Below are 9981 nucleotides of genomic sequence, written 5' to 3'. Positions count from 1 at the left end.
TATGTGTGTGTCCGTGAGTGTGAATGTGGCTGTGTGTGTGCGACTGTGCGTGTGTATGTGTGTGTGTGTGTGTGTGTGTGTGTGTGTGTGTGTGTGTGTGTGTGTGTGTATGTGTACCTGTGTGTAAATATGTAAATCTGTTTGTCTGTCTGTCTGTCTGTCTGTCTGTCTGTCTGTCTGTCTGTCTGTCTATCTGTCTGTGTATCTGATTGTGTCTGTGTTTTTATGTGTCTCTGTGTATGTGTCTGCGCGTGATTGCTTTGCGCCCGTGTGTGTTTGTCTTTGTGTATTTATGTGTGGTGTGTGTGCTTGCGTGTGTGTGGGTAAGTGTATGTGTGATTGTGTGTTTGTGTGAGTGCGTGTGTGTGAGTGCGTGTGTGCATATAAGTGTGTTTGTGTTTATGTGTGTTCTGGTACTAGTCAAACTCTTCTGTGTTAAATCTCAAATCTAATTTTCTTTTCTACTTCTCAGCTCGCGTCAGCGTAACCGGTAAGTCGCTTTGTGTGTACATTAATCATTACAATATACGTATTATACATTGTGGCGTCGGTGGCCTAGTGGTTAGGCTACCGGACTCGTAATCGTGAGGTTGTGGGTTCGGGGGTTGGAGCCGCGGGCCCGACGTTGTGTCCTTGGGAAAGGCACTTTACACGAAGATTCCTCACTTCACCCAGGTGGGAATGGGTACCCAGCTATAGACAGTGAAAGATCTTATCAGTTTGTTAGTGTTTGAGCGCTTTACCAGCAGCTTGCACTCCATGCTTCCCGGGAAGCTGATAATGTTTCTGAGTATTCTTTGGTCTGCTGGGGTAATAATATAGTGTAAAGCGCATAGAGCTTGCTTTCGAGTGGGGACATGCACTATACAAATGCTATTTATTATTATTATTATTATTATTATATATATATATATATCATTTTAAAAAACTATAAGGTTTTCCGAGGTCTGTCAAAGCTACAGTGTTACCATAACACAGAAAGTATGGGAAATTACACAAGTTGTCCATAATAGCACAAAGTAGTGCCTTTTAATACTTTGGTAGTCAAACAATTAATATGTTTCAAAAAAATGTTTTTTCATCGTACCGACCGTAAACAGTGGAGGAAAAGGTACAAATGGAACAGCCGCGAGCCCAATGTCTCGCAAAGTCTCGAAGTCGTTCGCAGGATAGACAAAACATGCGTGTGTACAGTCAAAAAACACAATAGTGTAATTATTTTTAATAAACTTAAACAAACGGTATCAATACTAAATATTATAAACATTTGTGTGTTTTAACGTTTAGAGAGAAAAAGAATAGGTCTAGCGTGTATGCATATAAGTGTGTTTGTGTTTGTGTGGGTTCTGGTACTAGTCAAACTCTTCAGTGTTAAATCTCAAATCTAATTTTCTTTTCTACTTCTCAGATCGCGACAGCGTAACCGGTAAGTCGCTTTGTGTGTTCATTAATCATTACAATATACGTATTATACATTGTGGCGTCGATGGCCTAGTGGTTAGGCTACCGGACTCGTAATCGTGAGGTTGTGGGTTCGAGGGTTGGAGCCGCGGGCCCGACGTTGTGTCCTTGGGAAAGGCACTTTACATGAAGATTCCTCACTTCACCCAGGCGGGAATGGGTACCCAGCTATAGACAGTGAAAGATCTTATCAGTTTGTTAGTGTTTGAGCGCTTTACCAGCAGCTTGCACTCCATGCTTCCCGGGAAGCTGATAATGTTTCTGAGTATTCTTTGGTCTGCTGGGGTAATAATATAGTGTAAAGCGCATACAGCTTGCTTTCGAGTGGGGACATGCATTATACAAATGCTATTTATTATTATTATTATTATTATTATATATATATATATATCATTTTAAGAAACTATAAGGTTTTCCGAGGTCTGTCAAAGCTAGTGTTACCATAACACAGAAAGTATGGGAAATTACACAGGTTGTCCATAATAGCACAAAGTAGTGCCTTTTAATACTTTGGTAGTCAAACAATTAATATGTTTCAAAAAAATGTTTTTTCATCGTACCGACCGTAAACAGTGGAGGAAAAGGTACAAATGGAACAGCCGCGAGCCCAATGTCTCGCAAAGTCTCGAAGTCGTTCGCAGGATAGACAAAACATGCGTGGGTACAGTCAAAAAACACAATAGTGTAATTATTTTTAATAAACTTAAACAAACGGTATCAATACTAAATATTATAAACATTTGTGTGTTTTAACGTTTAGAGAGAAAAAGAATAGGTCTAGCGTGTGTGCATATAAGTGTGTTTATGTTTGTGTGTGTTCTGGTACTAGTCAAACTCTTCAGTGTTAAATCTCAAATCTAATTTTCTTTTCTACTTCTCAGATCGCGACAGCGTAACCGGTAAGTCGCTTTGTGTGTACATTAATCATTACAATATACGTATTATACATTGTGGCGTCGGTGGCCTAGTGGTTAGGCTACCGGACTCGTAATCGTGAGGTTGTGGGTTCGAGGGTTGGAGCCGCGGGCCCGACGTTGTGTCCTTGGGAAAGGCACTTTACATGAAGATTCCTCACTTCACCCAGGCGGGAATGGGTACCCAGCTATAGACAGTGAAAGATCTTATCAGTTTGTTAGTGTTTGAGCGCTTTACCAGCAGCTTGCACTCCATGCTTCCCGGGAAGCTGATAATGTTTCTGAGTATTCTTTGGTCTGCTGGGGTAATAATATAGTGTAAAGCGCATACAGCTTGCTTTCGAGTGGGGACATGCACTATACAAATGCTATTTATTATTATTATTATTATTATTATATATATATATATATCATTTTAAAAAACTATAATCATTTTAAAAAACTATAAGGTTTTCCGAGGTCTGTCAGAAAGTATGGGAAATTACACAGGTTGTCCATAATAGCACAAAGTAGTGCCTTTTAATACTTTGGTAGTCAAACAATTAATATGTTTCAAAAAAATGTTTTTTCATCGTACCGACCGTAAACAGTGGAGGAAAAGGTACAAATGGAACAGCCGCGAGCCCAATGTCTCGCAAAGTCTCGAAGTCGTTCGCAGGATAGACAAAACATGCGTGTGTACAGTCAAAAATCACAATAGTGTAATTATTTTTAATAAACTTAAACAAACGGTACCAATACTAAATATTATAAACATTTGTGTGTTTTAACGTTTAGAGAGAAAAAGAATAGGTCTAGCGTGTGTGCATATAAGTGTGTTTATGTTTGTGTGTGTTCTGGTACTAGTCAAACTCTTCAGTGTTAAATCTCAAATCTAATTTTCTTTTCTACTTCTCAGATCGCGACAGCGTAACCGGTAAGTCGCTTTGTGTGTACATTAATCATTACAATATACGTATTATACATTGTGGCGTCGGTGGCCTAGTGGTTAGGCTACCGGACTCGTAATCGTGAGGTTGTGGGTTCGGGGGTTGGAGCCGCGGGCCCGACGTTGTGTCCTTGGGAAAGGCACTTTACACGAAGATTCCTCACTTCACCCAGGTGGGAATGGGTACCCAGCTATAGACATGGAAAGATCTTATCAGTTTGTTAGTGTTTGAGCACTTTACCAGCAGCTTGCACTCCATGCTTCCCGGGAAGCTGATAATGTTTCTGAGTATTCTATGGTCTGCTGGGGTAATAATATAGTGTAAAGCGCATACAGCTTGCTTTCGAGTGGGGACATGCACTATACAAATGCTATTTATTATTATTATTATTATTATTATATATATATATATATCATTTTAAAAAACTATAAGGTTTTCCGAGGTCTGTCAAAGCTACAGTGTTACCATAACACAGAAAGTATGGGAAATTACACAAGTTGTCCATAATAGCACAAAGTAGTGCCTTTTAATACTTTGGTAGTCAAACAATTAATATGTTTCAAAAAAATGTTTTTTCATCGTACCGACCGTAAACAGTGGAGGAAAAGGTACAAATGGAACAGCCGCGAGCCCAATGTCTCGCAAAGTCTCGAAGTCGTTCGCAGGATAGACAAAACATGCATGGGTACAGTCAAAAAACACAATAGTGTAATTATTTTTAATAAACTTAAACAAACGGTATCAATACTAAATATTATAAACATTTGTGTGTTTTAACGTTTAGAGAGAAAAAGAATAGGTCTAGCGTGTGTGCATATAAGTGTGTTTATGTTTGTGTGTGTTCTGGTACTAGTCAAACTCTTCAGTGTTAAATCTCAAATCTAATTTTCTTTTCTACTTCTCAGATCGCGACAGCGTAACCGGTAAGTCGCTTTGTGTGTACATTAATCATTACAATATACGTATTATACATTGTGGCGTCGGTGGCCTAGTGGTTAGGCTACCGGACTCGTAATCGTGAGGTTGTGGGTTCGGGGGTTGGAGCCGCGGGCCCGACGTTGTGTCCTTGGGAAAGGCACTTTACACGAAGATTCCTCACTTCACCCAGGTGGGAATGGGTACCCAGCTATAGACATGGAAAGATCTTATCAGTTTGTTAGTGTTTGAGCACTTTACCAGCAGCTTGCACTCCATGCTTCCCGGGAAGCTGATAATGTTTCTGAGTATTCTTTGGTCTGCTGGGGTAATAATATAGTGTAAAGCGCATAGAGCTTGCTTTCGAGTGGGGACATGCACTATACAAATGCTATTTATTATTATTATTATTATTATTATATATATATATATATCATTTTAAAAAACTATAAGGTTTTCCGAGGTCTGTCAAAGCTACAGTGTTACCATAACACAGAAAGTATGGGAAATTACACAGGTTGTCCATAATAGCACAAAGTAGTGCCTTTTAATACTTTGGTAGTCAAACAATTAATATGTTTCAAAAAAATGTTTTTTCATCGTACCGACCGTAAACAGTGGAGGAAAAGGTACAAATGGAACAGCCGCGAGCCCAATGTCTCGCAAAGTCTCGAAGTCGTTCGCAGGATAGACAAAACATGCGTGTGTACAGTCAAAAATCACAATAGTGTAATTATTTTTAATAAACTTAAACAAACGGTACCAATACTAAATATTTAAAACATTTGTGTGTTTTAACGTTTAGAGAGAAAAAGAATAGGTCTAGCGTGTGTGCATATAAGTGTGTTTATGTTTGTGTGTGTTCTGGTACTAGTCAAACTCTTCAGTGTTAAATCTCAAATCTAATTTTCTTTTCTACTTCTCAGATCGCGACAGCGTAACCGGTAAGTCGCTTTGTGTGTTCATTAATCATTACAATATACGTATTATACATTGTGGCGTCGGTGGCCTAGTGGTTAGGCTACCGGACTCGTAATCGTGAGGTTGTGGGTTCGGGGGTTGGAGCCGCGGGCCCGACGTTGTGTCCTTGGGAAAGGCACTTTACACGAAGATTCCTCACTTCACCCAGGTGGGAATGGGTACCCAGCTATAGACATGGAAAGATCTTATCAGTTTGTTAGTGTTTGAGCACTTTACCAGCAGCTTGCACTCCATGCTTCCCGGGAAGCTGATAATGTTTCTGAGTATTCTATGGTCTGCTGGGGTAATAATATAGTGTAAAGCGCATACAGCTTGCTTTCGAGTGGGGACATGCACTATACAAATGCTATTTATTATTATTATTATTATTATTATATATATATATATATATATATCATTTTAAAAAACTATAAGGTTTTCCGAGGTCTGTCAAAGCTACAGTGTTACCATAACACAGAAAGTATGGGAAATTACACAAGTTGTCCATAATAGCACAAAGTAGTGCCTTTTAATACTTTGGTAGTCAAACAATTAATATGTTTCAAAAAAATGTTTTTTCATCGTACCGACCGTAAACAGTGGAGGAAAAGGTACAAATGGAACAGCCGCGAGCCCAATGTCTCGCAAAGTCTCGAAGTCGTTCGCAGGATAGACAAAACATGCATGGGTACAGTCAAAAAACACAATAGTGTAATTATTTTTAATAAACTTAAACAAACGGTATCAATACTAAATATTATAAACATTTGTGTGTTTTAACGTTTAGAGAGAAAAAGAATAGGTCTAGCGTGTGTGCATATAAGTGTGTTTATGTTTGTGTGTGTTCTGGTACTAGTCAAACTCTTCAGTGTTAAATCTCAAATCTAATTTTCTTTTCTACTTCTCAGATCGCGACAGCGTAACCGGTAAGTCGCTTTGTGTGTACATTAATCATTACAATATACGTATTATACATTGTGGCGTCGGTGGCCTAGTGGTTAGACTACCGGACTCGTAATCGTGAGGTTGTGGGTTCGGGGGTTGGAGCCGCGGGCCCGACGTTGTGTCCTTGGGAAAGGCACTTTACACGAAGATTCCTCACTTCACCCAGGCGGGAATGGGTACCCAGCTATAGACAGTGAAAGATCTTATCAGTTTGTTAGTGTTTGAGCGCTTTACCAGCAGCTTGCACTCCATGCTTCCCGGGAAGCTGATAATGTTTCTGAGTATTCTATGGTCTGCTGGGGTAATAATATAATGTAAAGCGCATACAGCTTGCTTTCGAGTGGGGACATGCATTATACAAATGCTATTTATTATATATATATATATATATATATATATATATATATATCATTTTAAAAAACTATAAGGTTTTCCGAGGTCTGTCAAAGCTACAGTGTTACCATAACACAGAAAGTATGGGAAATTACACAAGTTGTCCATAATAGCACAAAGTAGTGCCTTTTAATACTTTGGTAGTCAAACAATTAATATGTTTCAAAAAAATGTTTTTTCATCGTACCGACCGTAAACAGTGGAGGAAAAGGTACAAATGGAACAGCCGCGAGCCCAATGTCTCGCAAAGTCTCGAAGTCGTTCGCAGGATAGACAAAACATGCATGGGTACAGTCAAAAAACACAATAGTGTAATTATTTTTTATAAACTTAAACAAACGGTATCAATACTAAATATTATAAACATTTGTGTGTTTTAACGTTTAGAGAGAAAAAGAATAGGTCTAGCGTGTGTGCATATAAGTGTGTTTATGTTTGTGTGTGTTCTGGTACTAGTCAAACTCTTCAGTGTTAAATCTCAAATCTAATTTTCTTTTCTACTTCTCAGATCGCGACAGCGTAACCGGTAAGTCGCTTTGTGTGTTCATTAATCATTACAATATACGTATTATACATTGTGGCGTCGGTGGCCTAGTGGTTAGGCTACCGGACTCGTAATCGTGAGGTTGTGGGTTCGGGGGTTGGAGCCGCGGGCCCGACGTTGTGTCCTTGGGAAAGGCACTTTACACGAAGATTCCTCACTTCACCCAGGTGGGAATGGGTACCCAGCTATAGACATGGAAAGATCTTATCAGTTTGTTAGTGTTTGAGCACTTTACCAGCAGCTTGCACTCCATGCTTCCCGTGAAGCTGATAATGTTTCTGAGTATTCTATGGTCTGCTGGGGTAATAATATAGTGTAAAGCGCATACAGCTTGCTTTCGAGTGGGGACATGCACTATACAAATGCTATTTATTATTATTATTATTATTATATATATATATATATATATCATTTTAAAAAACTATAAGGTTTTCCGAGGTCTGTCAAAGCTACAGTGTTACCATAACACAGAAAGTATGGGAAATTACACAAGTTGTCCATAATAGCACAAAGTAGTGCCTTTTAATACTTTGGTAGTCAAACAATTGATATGTTTCAAAAAAATGTTTTTTCATCGTACCGACAGTAAACAGTGGAGGAAAAGGTACAAATGGAACAGCCGCGAGCCCAATGTCTCGCAAAGTCTCGAAGTCGTTCGCAGGATAGACAAAACATGCATGGGTACAGTCAAAAAACACAATAGTGTAATTATTTTTAATAAACTTAAACAAACGGTATCAATACTAAATATTATAAACATTTGTGTGTTTTAACGTTTAGAGAGAAAAAGAATAGGTCTAGCGTGTGTGCATATAAGTGTGTTTGTGTTTGTGTGTGTTCTGGTACTAGTCAAACTCTTCTGTGTTAAATCTCAAACCTAATTTTCTTTTCTACTTCTCAGATCGCGGCAGCGGAACCGGTAAGTCGCTTTGTGTGTACATTAATCATTACAATATACGTATTATACATTGTGGCGTCGGTGGCCTAGTGGTTAGGCTACCGGACTCGTAATCGTGAGGTTGTGGGTTCGGGGGTTGGAGCCGCGGGCCCGACATTGTGTCCTTGGGAAAGGCACTTTACACGAAGATTCCTCACTTCACCCAAGTGGGAATGGGTACCCAGCTATAGACAGTGAAAGATCTTATCAGTTTGTTAGTGTTTGAGCGCTTTACCAGCAGCTTGCACTCCATGCTTCCCGGGAAGCTGATAATGTTTCTGAGTATTCTATGGTCTGCTGGGGTAATAATATAGTGTAAAGCGCATACAGCTTGCTTTCGAGTGGGGACATGCACTATACAAATGCTATTTATTATTATTATATATATATTTTAAAAAACTATAAGGTTTTCCGGGGTCTGTCAAAGCTACAGTGTTACCATAACACAGAAAGTATGGGAAATTACACAAGTTGTCCATAATAGCACAAAGTAGTGCCTTTTAATACTTTGGTAGTCAAACAATTAATATGTTTCAAAAAAATGTTTTTTCATCGTACCGACCGTAAACAGTGGAGGAAAAGGTACAAATGGAACAGCCGCGAGCCCAATGTCTCGCAAAGTCTCGAAGTCGTTCGCAGGATAGACAAAACATGCGTGTGTACAGTCAAAAAACACAATAGTGTAATTATTATTAATAAACTTAAACAAACGGTATCAATACTAAATATTATAAACATTTGTATGTTTTAACGTTTAGAGAGAAAAAGAATAGGTCTAGCTGCTGTGTTTTCACGTCTAAGGAGTAAAAAGGAACAGCGATTATTCCGATTTCTATTTTCGTTTTAAACCAAAACATGACCAGAGTTGAGCGAAGTTCAAACCAAAACGTGACTATAGTCAGGACAACACCAAATGGACAACTTTTAGACCTCATAACACAGAAACTAAGAGGAGAATTGTCCTGATTTCTTGCATGTGCCTCTGAATTCCCAAAAACCTAAACAATCTCAATTTTCGTGCACATTCGACAAATATAAAGAGGGGCTTTCTATACATATATAATCATTAGTATGTAATTATCGTCTGCGTAGGGGTTTTTATTAGATCAAGTACCGTTACGTAGTTAAGTGTTAGATGTTTTTGTTTGTTTCAATCTAATTTTCTCCTCTTTTTTTTTACCTGACTGCATGAGCAGCAAGACTGGGTTGTTTTCAGTTCAATGGATAATGGATGACAGTGGGTTATTTTGACTGACTCATAGTGATATACAATGAGTAACATGTCTTTCATATATATCTATCGTCATTGAGATTGCATGTGTTTCAATTTGCTGTTGCTTTTTCATTAAATACCATGGTTATATTACTTAGTATATTACTTAGTGGTTGATGGTGAGGTGAAATTTGACAAAGGAGAAGTGTTGAAGACCCTGGAGAAAAAGTTGCGGGATGAGAGATCCGCCACTTAGATTTGTTGTAATGAGGTCGAAAAGTTGTCCATTTGGTGTTGTCCGGACTATAGAGCCGAGCGAAGTGAGGGAAGATGCCATCTGGAAATTTTTGTCAGGTAAGCAAGATATAAGTCTATATTTAGATCTAAACAGATTAACTAATTTTAAACCAAAACATGACCAGAGCCGAGCAAAGTTTAAACCAAAATGTGACTAGATCTAGAGCCGAGCGAAGTGAGGGAAGATGCATCTTGAGATTGGGTCAGGTAGGCTAGATCTAAGTCTAGATCTAGATCTAGATCTAGACAGATTAAGAAAATGCCATCTTGAGATAGGGTCAGACGCCAATCTCGCCAGATCCAACGGCAAGCAGGTCTAGATCTACCGTTACAAGATAATATAGATCTAAATCTTGATCAAAGTCATAGGCATGATCAGGCTAATCGACAACAGCGTCCCCCAGCTCTAGATGAGAGCGCAGACAATCCACTTCCACCTCACCAACTTTCCAGAATAACATTAATTGTTGATT

At 38.8% G+C, this 9981-nt stretch overlaps 1 long non-coding RNA gene across 1 annotated transcript; it reads left to right on the top strand.

The window, feature by feature from the left end:
* The first annotated feature begins 368 nt into the window (after nt 1-368).
* On the top strand, nt 369-7985 carry LOC106014019. The gene is made up of 9 exons (XR_004859459.1): nt 369-490; nt 1409-1426; nt 2343-2360; nt 3274-3291; nt 4210-4227; nt 5146-5163; nt 6088-6105; nt 7026-7043; nt 7963-7985. It is a non-coding gene; the product is annotated as an uncharacterized LOC106014019 (long non-coding RNA).
* Nucleotides 7986-9981: the final 1996 nt, after the last annotated feature.

The sequence above is a fragment of the Aplysia californica genome, unplaced genomic scaffold (assembly GCF_000002075.1).
Source record: "Aplysia californica isolate F4 #8 unplaced genomic scaffold, AplCal3.0 scaffold01839, whole genome shotgun sequence".
Classification (NCBI taxonomy): domain Eukaryota; kingdom Metazoa; phylum Mollusca; class Gastropoda; order Aplysiida; family Aplysiidae; genus Aplysia; species Aplysia californica.
This window is presented reverse-complemented; position numbering and strand designations above follow the sequence as displayed.